The sequence below is a fragment of the Nipponia nippon genome, unplaced genomic scaffold (assembly GCF_047370975.1).
Source record: "Nipponia nippon isolate SJK-2023a ecotype South Korea unplaced genomic scaffold, ASM4737097v1 scaffold_3, whole genome shotgun sequence".
Classification (NCBI taxonomy): Eukaryota; Metazoa; Chordata; class Aves; order Pelecaniformes; family Threskiornithidae; genus Nipponia; species Nipponia nippon.
In genome coordinates, this window is record NW_028262347.1 from 83,717,261 (window position 1) to 83,729,760 (window position 12,500).

Genomic DNA, 12,500 nt, shown 5'->3' on the forward strand with positions numbered 1-12,500 from the left:
GTGCACCTGGCAGAGCATGGGAAGTTGAAAAGTCCTTGACCAGTGTAAGCACTACTTAGCAACAACTAAAACATCAGTGTGTTATCGGCATTATTCTCATCCTAAATGCAAAACACAGCACTATCCCAGCTACTAAGAAGAAAAATAACTCTATCCCAGCTGAAACCAGGACACTGGGTGTTGCTTTAACTGTCAAGTTCTCCCCAGGCAGATCCTATTCAAGTACAAACCTTGTAGCCCAATCCCACAAGGGTTTCCTGTGACTCATACCTTAATCTGGTATTCACTTTTAACACTCCTTCAGAAGACTGCTGATCCCCAAAGTTAACTTCAGAAAGCACCTGGCAAGTTAAGGACACCTCCCCACCAGACAGTGACTGAACCTGGTAACAGCCGGCATGGCATTCAACAGCAGACAAGTTGCTACTGGCAATAAATACCTGCCTGGGTATCTCAGTGCATTACTGGTTTATACATTGCAACTTATATTTTATATAAGCACAATGCAAAGTGATAGTCATACTTTACACAAAGCAGGAACGGGAGTCACGTGCAGTTGATACCTGTTCTTTACAGAGTCTGTAACAGGGGCCACTTAACGCTGTGTTAATAACAGCGCGTCGGCCTTTGGCTCTGGCTTAAAGAAATGCCATGACAAAGAGTTTCCTTGCCATTCAATGAGCTTTTCGGTTGTCCTAGTTACAGGATTTTTTTAGATTTCTCAGCTCTACAAGAAAATCTGAGCAACTTCATCAAACTTTGAAGGTAGCCCTGCTCTAAGCAGAGAGTGGGACTAGAAGACCTTCTTCCCACATAAATTTTTCTGTGATTCTAAAATGGTGACAGTTGTGAAAAGGAGAGGAAAAGGAACAATAGTACATTTCAAGGATGAATTCAAACAAATTGGGACTTACCAAAGGGTCTTGTTGAAGTGCCTTCAAAGAACACGTACCCCTCTAGGGTATCAGGCAGAAGCCATTAAATTAAGTTCAGCCTCGCACAATGTGTGTGAGGTTGGTTTAATTCAAACCCTCCTAGGGCCGTGACATGAGGGATCTCTTGCTCTCAGCAGGGACAGGCCCAGAATATAAAATCCAGGAGTCTTTGTGGTTGCTGGTGACTCAGCTAAGGATGCTATTTCCTCTAGGTGTTACATATAGCTTGTGATTAAGTGGCTTTCCCCTGAGAAAACTTTTCAGTGGAATTAGTGCTTCTATTTTCACTGAAAAAGTTTCATTGAAGAGTTTTACCTGCTGAAAAAGTTTTAGATTTTGAAGAACTTTGAATTAATTTTTCACTTGTCAGAAGCCATTTTCTGTGAAAAATGTCAACCTGCTTCCAATGTGATCTGTGCATTTTAGTCTTCATATCTAGATTTTTAAATGTATTTTAATTGCACTAATTATATTAATTCTATATTTTATATATTATATAATAGTAGTTGTGTTTATGTTCATTGTGGTTTTTAGAATAATGGTATATGTCGTAGCTGGAGCAGAGTGCAGCCTATGGGATACTACAGGTGATAATCAGAGGGCACTTGACGGGGGGGAAGAGGAGGAGAACAAACTAGTTTTGGGACGGAGCTTAATACATTTCCTAAAGATATAATGTGTGATGACAATGCATGCAAAGTCAGGGTCCCAGGGCTCCCTCCAGACTTATGCTCCCACGTTTCATCCCTCTCAGCACGACAGATGAGAGTCACGTCCCTTACTGCCCAGGTGGGAAGCGCTCAGTTGTTGCAGAGGGGCCTCCCAACTAACGCAGACCACAATGCCAAGCGTTTCATTCAACTCACACAATGCAGGACTACGCAGTATTCTGCTGCACAAGGTTTTGCTTTGTATTAAAGTGCACAGCCTGGGCTTTGACCACTACACTCACTCAAGATCCCGGGATGGCTTTTCTTTGCCATATTCAATTTGCTAATCCAAATGCTGACCAGACATTACTGTGGACTGGGTTACTTCAGCTGGCTATATGTCAGCTGGCTGTAGTCTTCCCTTTCTCTGTGAGCTGTTATTCAGTTGCTGGATCATACCCACCAGTTACTGGGCCTTCCGTGAGGGGGAGCTGACGTTCAGCAGCTTGTGCATGATCCTACTTACGAATCGGGCATTATGTTTGCAAGATTTCTTTAGGGAATCTTATTTGTGGGGTTAAATTGTGAAAAAAAGAAATTTACTGTACAGATATGTTGGCATTTCCTGCACGTTTGAAGAACCTAAAGAAAAAGGCACGAAGCATAAGAAAAAAATGGCTCTCCAAGAAACCATGCCTTTCTAATCTAACTGCAAACAGAACATGGCCTCAGGTTACTGAAGTCTCTGCATCAAAATGCGAACCTGCCTGCTGTTTCCCAATTATAGGCTTAATCTCGGTTATTCCCCATCTTTCACTGCCATCTACCGGCTACGACTGAATAGACTCATCACTGGACCGTGAATAAACCTGTTTCTGTTTTACTCTATTTATTTAAGAGCTATAAGTTTTGATAAAACTATTGTTTCTGCTGGCCTTGGAAGGTCTGTCTTCCTTTCCATTTTAACTCTCTGATTCCCTGTGAGCTTTTCAGCACAGATATATCATATTGAGCTACTGGTGGGAAAAAAAAATGGCTTTTTTGGCTCAAGAGGGAAGAGGAGGTGCAGGCAGTGTAGCAGCCTTTCTGCATGTGACAACTCTCCTCGCAGGATTCCTGCGTGAGTTCGGAAGTTCCTGGGAAGGAGTAAGGAAAAGGGCTAGCTGTGTAGAGCAGGGGAATGGGATTTGCTTTAATAGGAACTGGCTTGCTTTTTCTTACCTCAGAAAATGCTGAATATGTCATGGTTTCAGAGGAAGGTAAATTCCATCACCACCTTGCATTTTCTTGCAGCGGTGGGGTGGAGTGAAGGGGAATGTCCCTGATGTTCATGAGGATGGCTGGGATTCACCCCCAAAATTTTGTAGTCGACTCATCAGAGGCTAGGGCAGGAGAGCTGAATTGCTTCAGTCGGCAGGGTCCCTCGTGCGACACATAGCACTTCATATCGCGTGGGACAGCAGCGTGCCAACAAGGGGCCCGCAGAGAGGGCTTTTAGAATGGATTAACTGAGAAACACAGTGCTTGTGTAATGGCAAGCTCAGGCCATATCTGGGGAGAAGTCATGGCTAAAGAAAGGAGAAGACAATCCAGAAAAGCCGACTGTTGCATTCAGCATTTTGAAAAGAAAGAATTTTGATTTTTTTTTTATTTTGAAGCAAGGCTTCTGAAGTTTAATTTAAAGCAGGGCTTTATAAAAGGGGCCAAAATGCATCCTGAGAGTCAATCTGAGAGCATTACAGTTTTGTGGCTTAACCTGCAGCCAGGACTAGCAAAATGGCCCCAAGAAGCACCTCAGAGCTCTCCCAGGTGAAGGAAAGCAACGGTCTGCTTGGACAACAGCATCCTGCGGTGTGCCTCTATGTACTGTCAGGCAACAACATCATTCAGGTATCGGCTGGTTTCATTGCTGCAGGAAACTGGCTGCAGGTAATGTTGTACCTCTCTAATTAGTGTCTTGTAAATGATCGGGTAGGCATTAAGTCAGGCAGAAATCATTCAGAAAAGGTCAATGCTTTGATTTTTGCTGTTGATAAAGGGAAGCAAGAATGGATGGATTTTTATTATGGTTGGCCCTTGATGGATTTCTTCTTCTCCCCTCTAACATGCAACCATTAGGGAAGCCCACCTGAACGCACCTGCGCTCCCAGTGTCAGAACAGAACAGGAGAGCAGGCTCCCAATCCAGCCTCTTCCATGTTGGTGCAACACAACCTCCCAGAAAAGCAGCCTTGCTATCTCCGGCTGTCAGTCCACTGGGAGCTGTTGTGAGTCAAACAGCATTTAGCTCATGTTGCAACTTAGACAGGAGGTGTTCCTGGAGCATACGCACTTCACAGGGTCCTATAAATGCCTAGTGAAAAGGCACTGTATTAGATCACACCTTAGACACTTCTCCTCTTACTTGGCAGAGCAGGATTCCTCTCTACAATCTATTCTTTGGAGCTCTGGTTTGCTTTAATGCAATTTAGGTTTAAATTAAATGGGATTTTTGCCACCCTCGTGGAGTCTTTGCTTTTATGAACAAAGTATTGAACCACTTATCTATCAGCATGGCTCCTTCTGCCACTTGTCTGCAGATACTTGCCCCACAGGCCAGGATAATTTTTCTTTATTCCAGTGCTTTCTTTCCTAATTATAAACCTTTTGCACTGGCTCAGACAATTCCCCTCTTCACTTGCCACTTTTAACGTTTAAAAAAATCTTTAATGACTTTCCATAAAACCTTGTGTTTACTATGTTCAGTGTATCTCCCAACCCATTTTCCCTGTGGGCATGCACAGTCATATGCTACATTACAGTTATTGGGACCAGGCTGGAGAAAAAGGAGAAAGCTTCTTTCAGAAGAGCAGGCCCCAGACTTAAGAACTGAATCACAGTGTTCAAGTCTGCTTTGACTCATACTTCCTCCACGAAACTCCCCGAGGACGAGAAAGAAAAAAAGCTGACGGCATACTTGGGAGCGGAGAAGGAATTTATTAAGTCTGCGGTCTTTGGTCACCACGAGAGGCAAAAGGAGAATCCAGTGCCATAGGGGATGTCACAGCATTCTTCATCTTGGTATCGCACTTACATATAATGCACTTTCTGCAAAGGTAAAGGGTACTCCCTGGTAGAGAAGTGTGTTATTTACTTGATGTTAGAGGTCAGTGTACATTTCTGATACACTTTTGCACTCATACCCCCCGATCCTTACTGCCATTGTATTTTCCGTAGTGATATGAAGACTATCACTTTAGAAAAGATTACAAAGGCAGTCAACGCTCATGACTTCAGAAATAACCATGAAATGCAAGGGAAAGACCATTTCCAAGAGAGACGCTGAAGGACACAAGATTGTTCTTGTGTCCCCTAGGGAGTGCAGCGTGTTCTGCAGCTCTCTGCTAACTTGCTCACCTTGACCCTTCTCACTGCTGTGCTGAGCCAAGCTCCTCACACCAAGCCTCTGCCTGGGGTTTGACCTGCAGCTCCCCACCTTAGTACGATCAAGGCTCCCCATAGATCTCTGGTGGCTACTCTCAGTTCACCCTTGTCTTCCTTGACCAAGCAAGGCGGGCGATGAGGGGTTCTGCCAGTCTGAGGTTTTCGTTTTTGTAGTGCAGGCAAATGCACGGTCGCCGGTGACCTAGGAAAGGATGTGCTGGGTATAATTCTCTCTGTGTGTGGTCTCTGTGTTATATGTGCAGTGGAGTTTGTCAATGTGTGGTTTGTGGTGTGTGTATGTGGCTGAGGAATGGTTTTCTGAGTTGAAATTTAGGTTCTGTGTTCTATACTTGTTTGTCACTATAACACAAGTTACGACTTGCAAAGTTCTTTGCCAATGTAGACATCTTGTTCTTTTGCCTTCTCACAGAGCCAACAGCTGGCTGTCATCCAGTCTTTTTAAAATGGCAGATAAACAAAGATCCGGAAGCAAGCCGGTGTGACTGTCACTACAAAATTCAGTGCTCTAGTGAGCTAATTCCTTATCTTGATAAGGTCCTTCCAGATATACTTCATATTCCATTAGAATAACACAGCCTATTGTGCATTTGCCTTATGTCACCTTAACCCATAGGACTCCACAAGAAGCCTTGGCTGGATCAGCAGTACAAGGGAGCATCCAGAGAACAGGAGTGGAGAGGGCTGACCCCACTTCTGCAGGATTACGTGCAGCAGGACGCTGAGCTAGGGCAGCGAGTTGGCAGAGGCTCCCCAGCCACCGAGCAAGACCAAGAATGGCTCTAGCAAGCATGTGCTAAACTCTGTTCTCAGTTTCTTCATTAGAAGTCATATTTGCATGGTAGAACACTAATATATTTAAGCCTAGTCAGCTACCCAGTTTTTGACACACTCGGGATCTAATCAAAACTTTGCATTTTGTTAATTTTATTTTGCCTAAAATTATTAATCACGGTGATCTCAATTCACAGCATTCTCTCATAAATTGTCCACTGGAAATTTTTTTTCCCCAGGTTCAACATCATGTTTCTCAGAGTGGGCTGGGAGATGCTTGCAGGACAACATGAACATCAAGGGACAATGACTTCTGGAGCCTTTGTTACTTTCCTACCACAGTAAGTTTTTTATGTTTTCCAAGATAACCTTCCACAGCTTTAATAGGAAAGATATTCTTTACTTCCCTCTTATGTCATTACTCTAACGTTCCTGGACACAGGTTGGTGAAGCAGCATTTTGCATTTGACTGCTGTACCCTGCAGATGTTTAATCTATAAACTGTTTTGATTCCTTCTAGATTAAAGGATTTACAAGACTATCAATACTTTCCATTAAAGTCAGCGTAAGTTGTTTTTTCTTAATAAAAGCCTTCCAAAAAAAAAAAAACCAAACAACTTGCTGGATTTTGTAAAACTGCCTTTAATTCAATACTGAAGATGTTACTTGAGAAGTAGCTGTTGACAATAGAAAATGCAATGTATAAGTAATTAACATCAATCAATCCTCTATGTTTTAGATCCAACCATACACTTAGGGCTTAATTCCAAGCCCATTTTTCCACTGACTCAGTGGATCAAGTGCTACATTTTTTAGTTTATGATTTTCTGACTTTTTAAACTTGCTTTTGTAAATAAATGTTACAACTTTAATTTTTCAATAAGGAAGGTAAGTAGAGAGTTTAAATAACCTGCCTGTGGTAGGTAGATCATTGTGTTATCAATTTTATGACAATTGCAACACAGGCACAGGCTGCAGTGAAGATAAGGTCCCAATTACGCCAGGGTGTGTATAAGAGTGCACTGAAGGACCATTTATAATTTGAAGAATTTATAGTTTAAATTCAGGGTTAAGGCCAAATAAGTCTCTTACTTGTCCAGCTAGACCTGAGAAGACCTAAGTTTTCCATTTTAAAGGAAATTCTGCAGCTTTAAATGTCTTTCTAAAATTGGAAGAAAAAGGAGTATTTCTAGATGTCTGTATTTTATAAAATATGTCCCCAGAAAAATACTGTTTACTGTAAAAAAAACCCATATTGCAACATTATTTTTGTATTATATAAAATAATTTCAGTACATGAAATCATTTGGAACTGCTATATTGAAATGTTAGTTTCTGCAATTGTTGAAACAGAACCTTTCCACTTTACTGAAAGGTATTATCTCAATTTTTTCCAAAAAATACAATTACAGAAATTTATTTGTATCTGCAAAATATTTCCGCTTCGGTGAACACCACATTTTCTAATTACAAAACCTGTTACCTCAATTTGCTCTTTGAACTGGCCTATTGGATGAGTGTGTCCTGTTACAGACAGGTGAATGCCGCCACCTTGCACATCGTCCTCTCTGTAAAATCTTCAGAACTCCTGTTTTCCCCTCAGGTTTCTCAGTAGAGCCCGAGGCCCCTAAGGAGCTACTTTATAAGTAGAAAAAGTTGTTCATATCCATAAATCATCAAATATACTCTACCTAGCTAATCTAGAATTCTTATGGCATACTCTTGCCAATTCCCAGGACTCCAAATTTGCTGGGGTTGGTTTAAAATCATGACATTTTTAGAACAATGATGAATTTTAGCTCTTCTGATCTGTCTTTCAGTATCTAAGCCTTAAACAGTACATTTCAAGACCTCGTCCACAGCCAGCATGGAGTAAGCAGGTTCTGCACAAAGAAATGAAAGCACAGATTTTTCAGGTTATCACACGACTCCAGAGGCTGGGATTGTAAAAGACAGCCCCGCGAATAAAGGTGATACTTGTTATAAAAATCACAAAGTATTTGATCTTTAGGAGCTGCGCAACCTCATGCAGGTTCCTGGTGGATTCAGAAGATGGAGCTGGGTGCCTGCGATGCCCACACAGAGCATGGGAGGGATTAGTCCCCGAAGGAGAGAAATTCACAGGACACAATGAACGATGACCTGCGCTCACCGGTGGGAAACCAAGATAAGAGGTGGGGTTCAAACCCAACCCCTCCAAGGAGGCCAGGCTGCCGGCCTGACGCTGCAGCAAGACATCTCCTCTCACTCAAGATCTGCAGGAGCAACCTCCCCTGAAGCCAGGGGCATAAAATAGCTCCATAAAATAGCTCCCATGCTCCTGTGCCACATGTCCCAGCCTCATGCAGGTGTCTCAAGTCCCACCCAACTTGCAAAAACAGTAAGTTCCCTGGAAAAGAAACGCATGTACATTCAAGGCAGCTACCCAGAATCAGCAGACACTTGAAAACAGTAGCATTAATCTCATTTTGCCTCTGTTCCCCATCCCCAGAATGGAGATGATAATCCCAGCTGTTTGCACATGATGCTGGATAAAATACATTCATTAATGCTTGTGATCCATGGGTACATAATTGTAAAAACCCCACAGGATCCTAAAGAAAGAAGGGAATGAATAATTCCGCATCTACGCCAAGGGTTATATAACACACATTAAATAATAGCTTGAGCTGCACATTTGCTGAAAAAAGGCAGGATCTTGTGGGAAGACGAATATGTGATCATCTGATTAAGAAATGTGTAATTACCGCTACACTTAAGGGGGCTGAACTTCAAGATTACAAGTCTCATTCATAGTATTTCGTAACTTTTCCTTGCTTAACTTTGTAGCTTTACTGTCTTTTGTCAAATGGGTTTCAGTTTCCTTCCAAAAGTAAAACAGCAATAAACCCCAGGCTGGGGAATAGCGCTTTTGTCCCACAGAGCCACTCTGACTGACGCCAGCAAGAAGCAGGTGTGGCTCTCCAGGGCTTCAGCTCGGATGCCTTCTGCGTGGGGAGCCGGAGCAGCAGCAGGCAAAGCACACGGAGTACGAATCAGAGGGGTACGAAACACCCATTGCCAGGTCTTTCTGCTCTCTCTCAGCCACAGTTTTCTCTTGGCTTCTGTCCCCCGTATTTCATCCCCTTCCGACAAGTGTCTTCACCCTGGATGTTTCAGTCCCTGCTCTTGCATTTGGCAAAGCCCATGCTCCCCAGCCATCCTCTGCTTCCTGCCTTTGTTACAACTCAGGCAGGAGGAGGCACACAGAAGAGCATTGACGGGGTAGTCTTCTCCCTCCAAACACCGGTGACTGGTGCCACAGTGACCCAGAAGAACTGCAATTGCAAAGGTGACCTGCTTGTCTGTCCCCAGCTGGACTGGCCCGTGGTGCTGGTGCAGGAATGACAGACACGGGATTCGAACAGCAGGCAAGAGCTGGATTATGCTCGGCGCACCTCCAGACGGCACCTTCAGATCATTTCTCTACTGACCATGTGCTAACAATATTTTTTCAAAAGTCCATTACTTGGTGAAATGTGATTGCTAGTAGCTTTGAGGGGTGCTTTTTGTTCTCCCCCGAAATAGGAACTGTAAAACACATACCTCTATTGCAGCTAATTTTCAACTTTCCATTCAAAAACACAGAGTCACTGTAACTTACAAAGGCAAGTCCTAAAACAAATTCAAATGATGGAAAACAAAAGCATTTTTTTTTCTCATCTCGTTGTCAGGACTAAGTATCTTTTGCTGAACTTTTTGAACAAGAAGTACAAATTTCAGTCCAAGCTATCACAGTTTGGCCAAGTTATGAGCAACTTAAACAGTGTGTTAGATTGATATTTCCACCACCTGCAATGTCAGAAGGATGCTGTTGATGTGCTATGGACCTATTCATTAAGAAAGAGAGGCATGACAGTAATTTTAGAAACTACTAAGACACTTTAAAAAAAAAAAAACAACATCATCTGCAAACTGTTCATTCTGGGGGTGATAGTTGGGGTATGGGGGTCCAGGTGGTGTTCTCCTCAATCCTGCTGGTGAGGGCAAATGGTGTGAGGAGGAGGAGGAAAAGACTGTGTGTCAACAAGTGGTTGAGGAGCTGGTGTCAGCAACAGGGGTCTGGTTTCCATGACCATGGGACCTTGTTTGAGAATCAACAACTGCTTGGGAGAGATGGGATCCACCTCACTAAGCAGGACAAAGGCATCCTTGCCAGCAGGATGGCTGGCCTGGTAAGAAGAGCTTTAAACTAGGAATGATGCAGGAGGGAGAGTCACCAGCAGCCCTGTGAGGGAGTGATGCACAGGGCTGACAAGCATCGGGGCTGGGAAGATGTGAACAAAAGGGAACACAAAATCAACAAATCAAGGCTTAGGCCAAACTCAAGCATTTGCATGTAAGCAGGGAAGTGCTGGCAAGGCAACATTATGGAATAAACCCCCGTTTTTATTCAATAAGAGCAGGAAGGAGGACCCAGGGAACTACAGACCAGTCAGCCTCACCTTGATCCGTGGGAAAATGATGGAGCAACTAATCCTGGAAACCATTTCCAGACACATGAAGGACAAGAAGGTGATTGGGAGTAGCCAGCATGCATTCACCAAGGGGAAATCATGCTCGACCAACCTGATAAACTTCTATGATGAAATGGCTAGCTTGGTAGACAAGGGCGAAACAGTGGCTATTGTCTACCTGGCCTTCAGTAAGGCTTTCAACACTGTCTCCCATAAGATCCTCACAGAGAAGCTGTTGAAGTGTGAGCCGGATGAGCAGACAGTGAGGTGGACTGAAAACTGGCTGAACGGCTGGACCCAGAGGGTGGTGATCCGTGGCACAAAGTCTAGTTGGAGGGCAGTAACTAGTGCTCTACCTCAGAGGCCAGTCCTGTCCAACATCTTCATTAATGGGATGATAGGGCAGAGCGTACCCTCAGCAAGTTTGCTGATGACACAAAACTGGGAGGAGCGGCTGATATGCCAGAGGGCTGTGCTGCCATCCAGAGGGACCTCAACAGGCTGGAGGAATGAGCGGACAGGAACCTCATGAAGTTCAGTAAGAAGTGCGAAGTCCTGCACCTGGGGAGGAACAACCTCAGACACCAGTACGTGCTGGGGGCCACCCATCTGGAAAGCAGTTTTGCAGGAAAGGACTTGAGGGTCCTGGTTGAACATGAGCCAACAGTATGCCCTTGTGGCAAAGAAGGCTTATGGTATCCTGGGCTGCATTAGGAGGAGTGCTGCCAGCAGGTTAACTCCTCCACACTGGTGAGGCCATACCTAGAGTACTGTGTCCAGTGCTGGGCTCCCCATTACAAGAGAGACATGGACATACTGGAGAGGGTGCAACGAACGGTCACGAAGATGATGACGGGACGGGAGCATCTCTCCTAGGAGGAAAGGCTGAGAGAGCTGGGACTGTTGAGAAGAGAAGGCTCAGGGGGATCTTATAAATGTGTATGAATACCTGAAAGGAGGGTGTAAAGGGGACGGAGCCAGGCTCTTTTCAGTGGTGCCCAGTGACAGGACCAGAGGCAATGGGCGCAAACTGAAACACAGAGAGTTCCCTCTGAACATCAGGAAACACTTTTTTACAGTGAGGCTGACTCAGAGAGAGTCTCCCTCTTTGGAGATACTCAAAAGCCATCTGGACATGGTCCTGGGCAACCAGCTCTAGGTAACCCTGCTTGAGCAGGGGGGTTGGACCAGATGACCTCCAGAGCTCCCTTCCAACCTCACCATTCTGTGATTCTGTACTGTTCTAAACTTTATAAAATAGTTATTTACAGCCCGTTGATAGGAAGTATTCAGAAAATGTAGAGATGCAGAAGTTAGTCTCCACATCCAACAGTTATAACTTTTTATTACTGAAGCTGGTGGATTAATTTCTTCCAACATAATCTTTGAAAAGAGATCGAATACTGAAGCAAAGGAAATGTATTACCAATTGTCAGCAAGAAAAGGAAAAATGAGACTGCTCTATAATTCTTACATTTCATCATTATTAAAATAATTGAAAAAAATAGAGGAAAACATTGCCAAGTTTCTACAAAGGAATGGAATAAAGCACAGTACATTTCCACAGCTTGTATACTGTAGTTTTTTGTTGAATGGGCTTTTCAATAAAAGTCTAAAATTACCTTGAGGAAGAAAAATTAATTAACAACTTCATTGAAAATAAATTTTATGTCTCAAGTGCATGTCAGTGTCTGAATTTTGATAATGCATTTGACTTAGCATAATAAGCCTTCCTCTCAAGATCCATTCAAATAAGCATCCTCACAGAAATTTTCATGTACCCTGAAAATGTAAAAGGACACAAAGTGACGTAACCTTAAAATAATAAAATTAACATAGAGTGGAGGATTAAAAACTGTGGGAGAAAAATTATTTTTTTCTTATGTGTACAGTGGGGTGCAATGACGAGAACCGTAATAATAATTTCCATCCAGAATTTACAAAATGGTGTAAGTAATTGAAGTGGGAGCAGTGATGCCTCTGTGGGTGGAAATACCTCTGAATCCTCCAAAAGCATTTTGAATTCCAAAACAGCTCGCTAGTTCATTATGACTCTCTCGAGCAGCTAAGCCTTAGCTGGTTTGCAGTTGTGGGAGGGTCTGCATCACAGCGTTGTAGCATCTTTTTCTTTTGGCTCTGACATCTGTCAAACCCGGGTTCAAGGTTCCTGAGGAGGTTCGGTAGGCGCGACCTCGTGCAGTTTAA

The 12,500-nt window shown here is 43.4% G+C and overlaps 1 protein-coding gene across 1 annotated transcript in view; it reads left to right on the forward strand.

Moving 5' to 3' along the window:
- LOC148054732 (uncharacterized) overlaps positions 1–9,725 on the forward strand; it is a 30,743-nt gene extending 21,018 nt beyond the window's left edge. Inside the window, exons 8-9 of the transcript XR_015706238.1 lie at positions 6,039–6,140; positions 7,811–9,725. The gene's annotated coding sequence lies outside the window, so the exon portion shown is untranslated. The remainder of the gene's footprint in view (positions 1–6,038; positions 6,141–7,810) is intronic.
- The last annotated feature ends 2,775 nt before the right edge of the window (positions 9,726–12,500 follow it).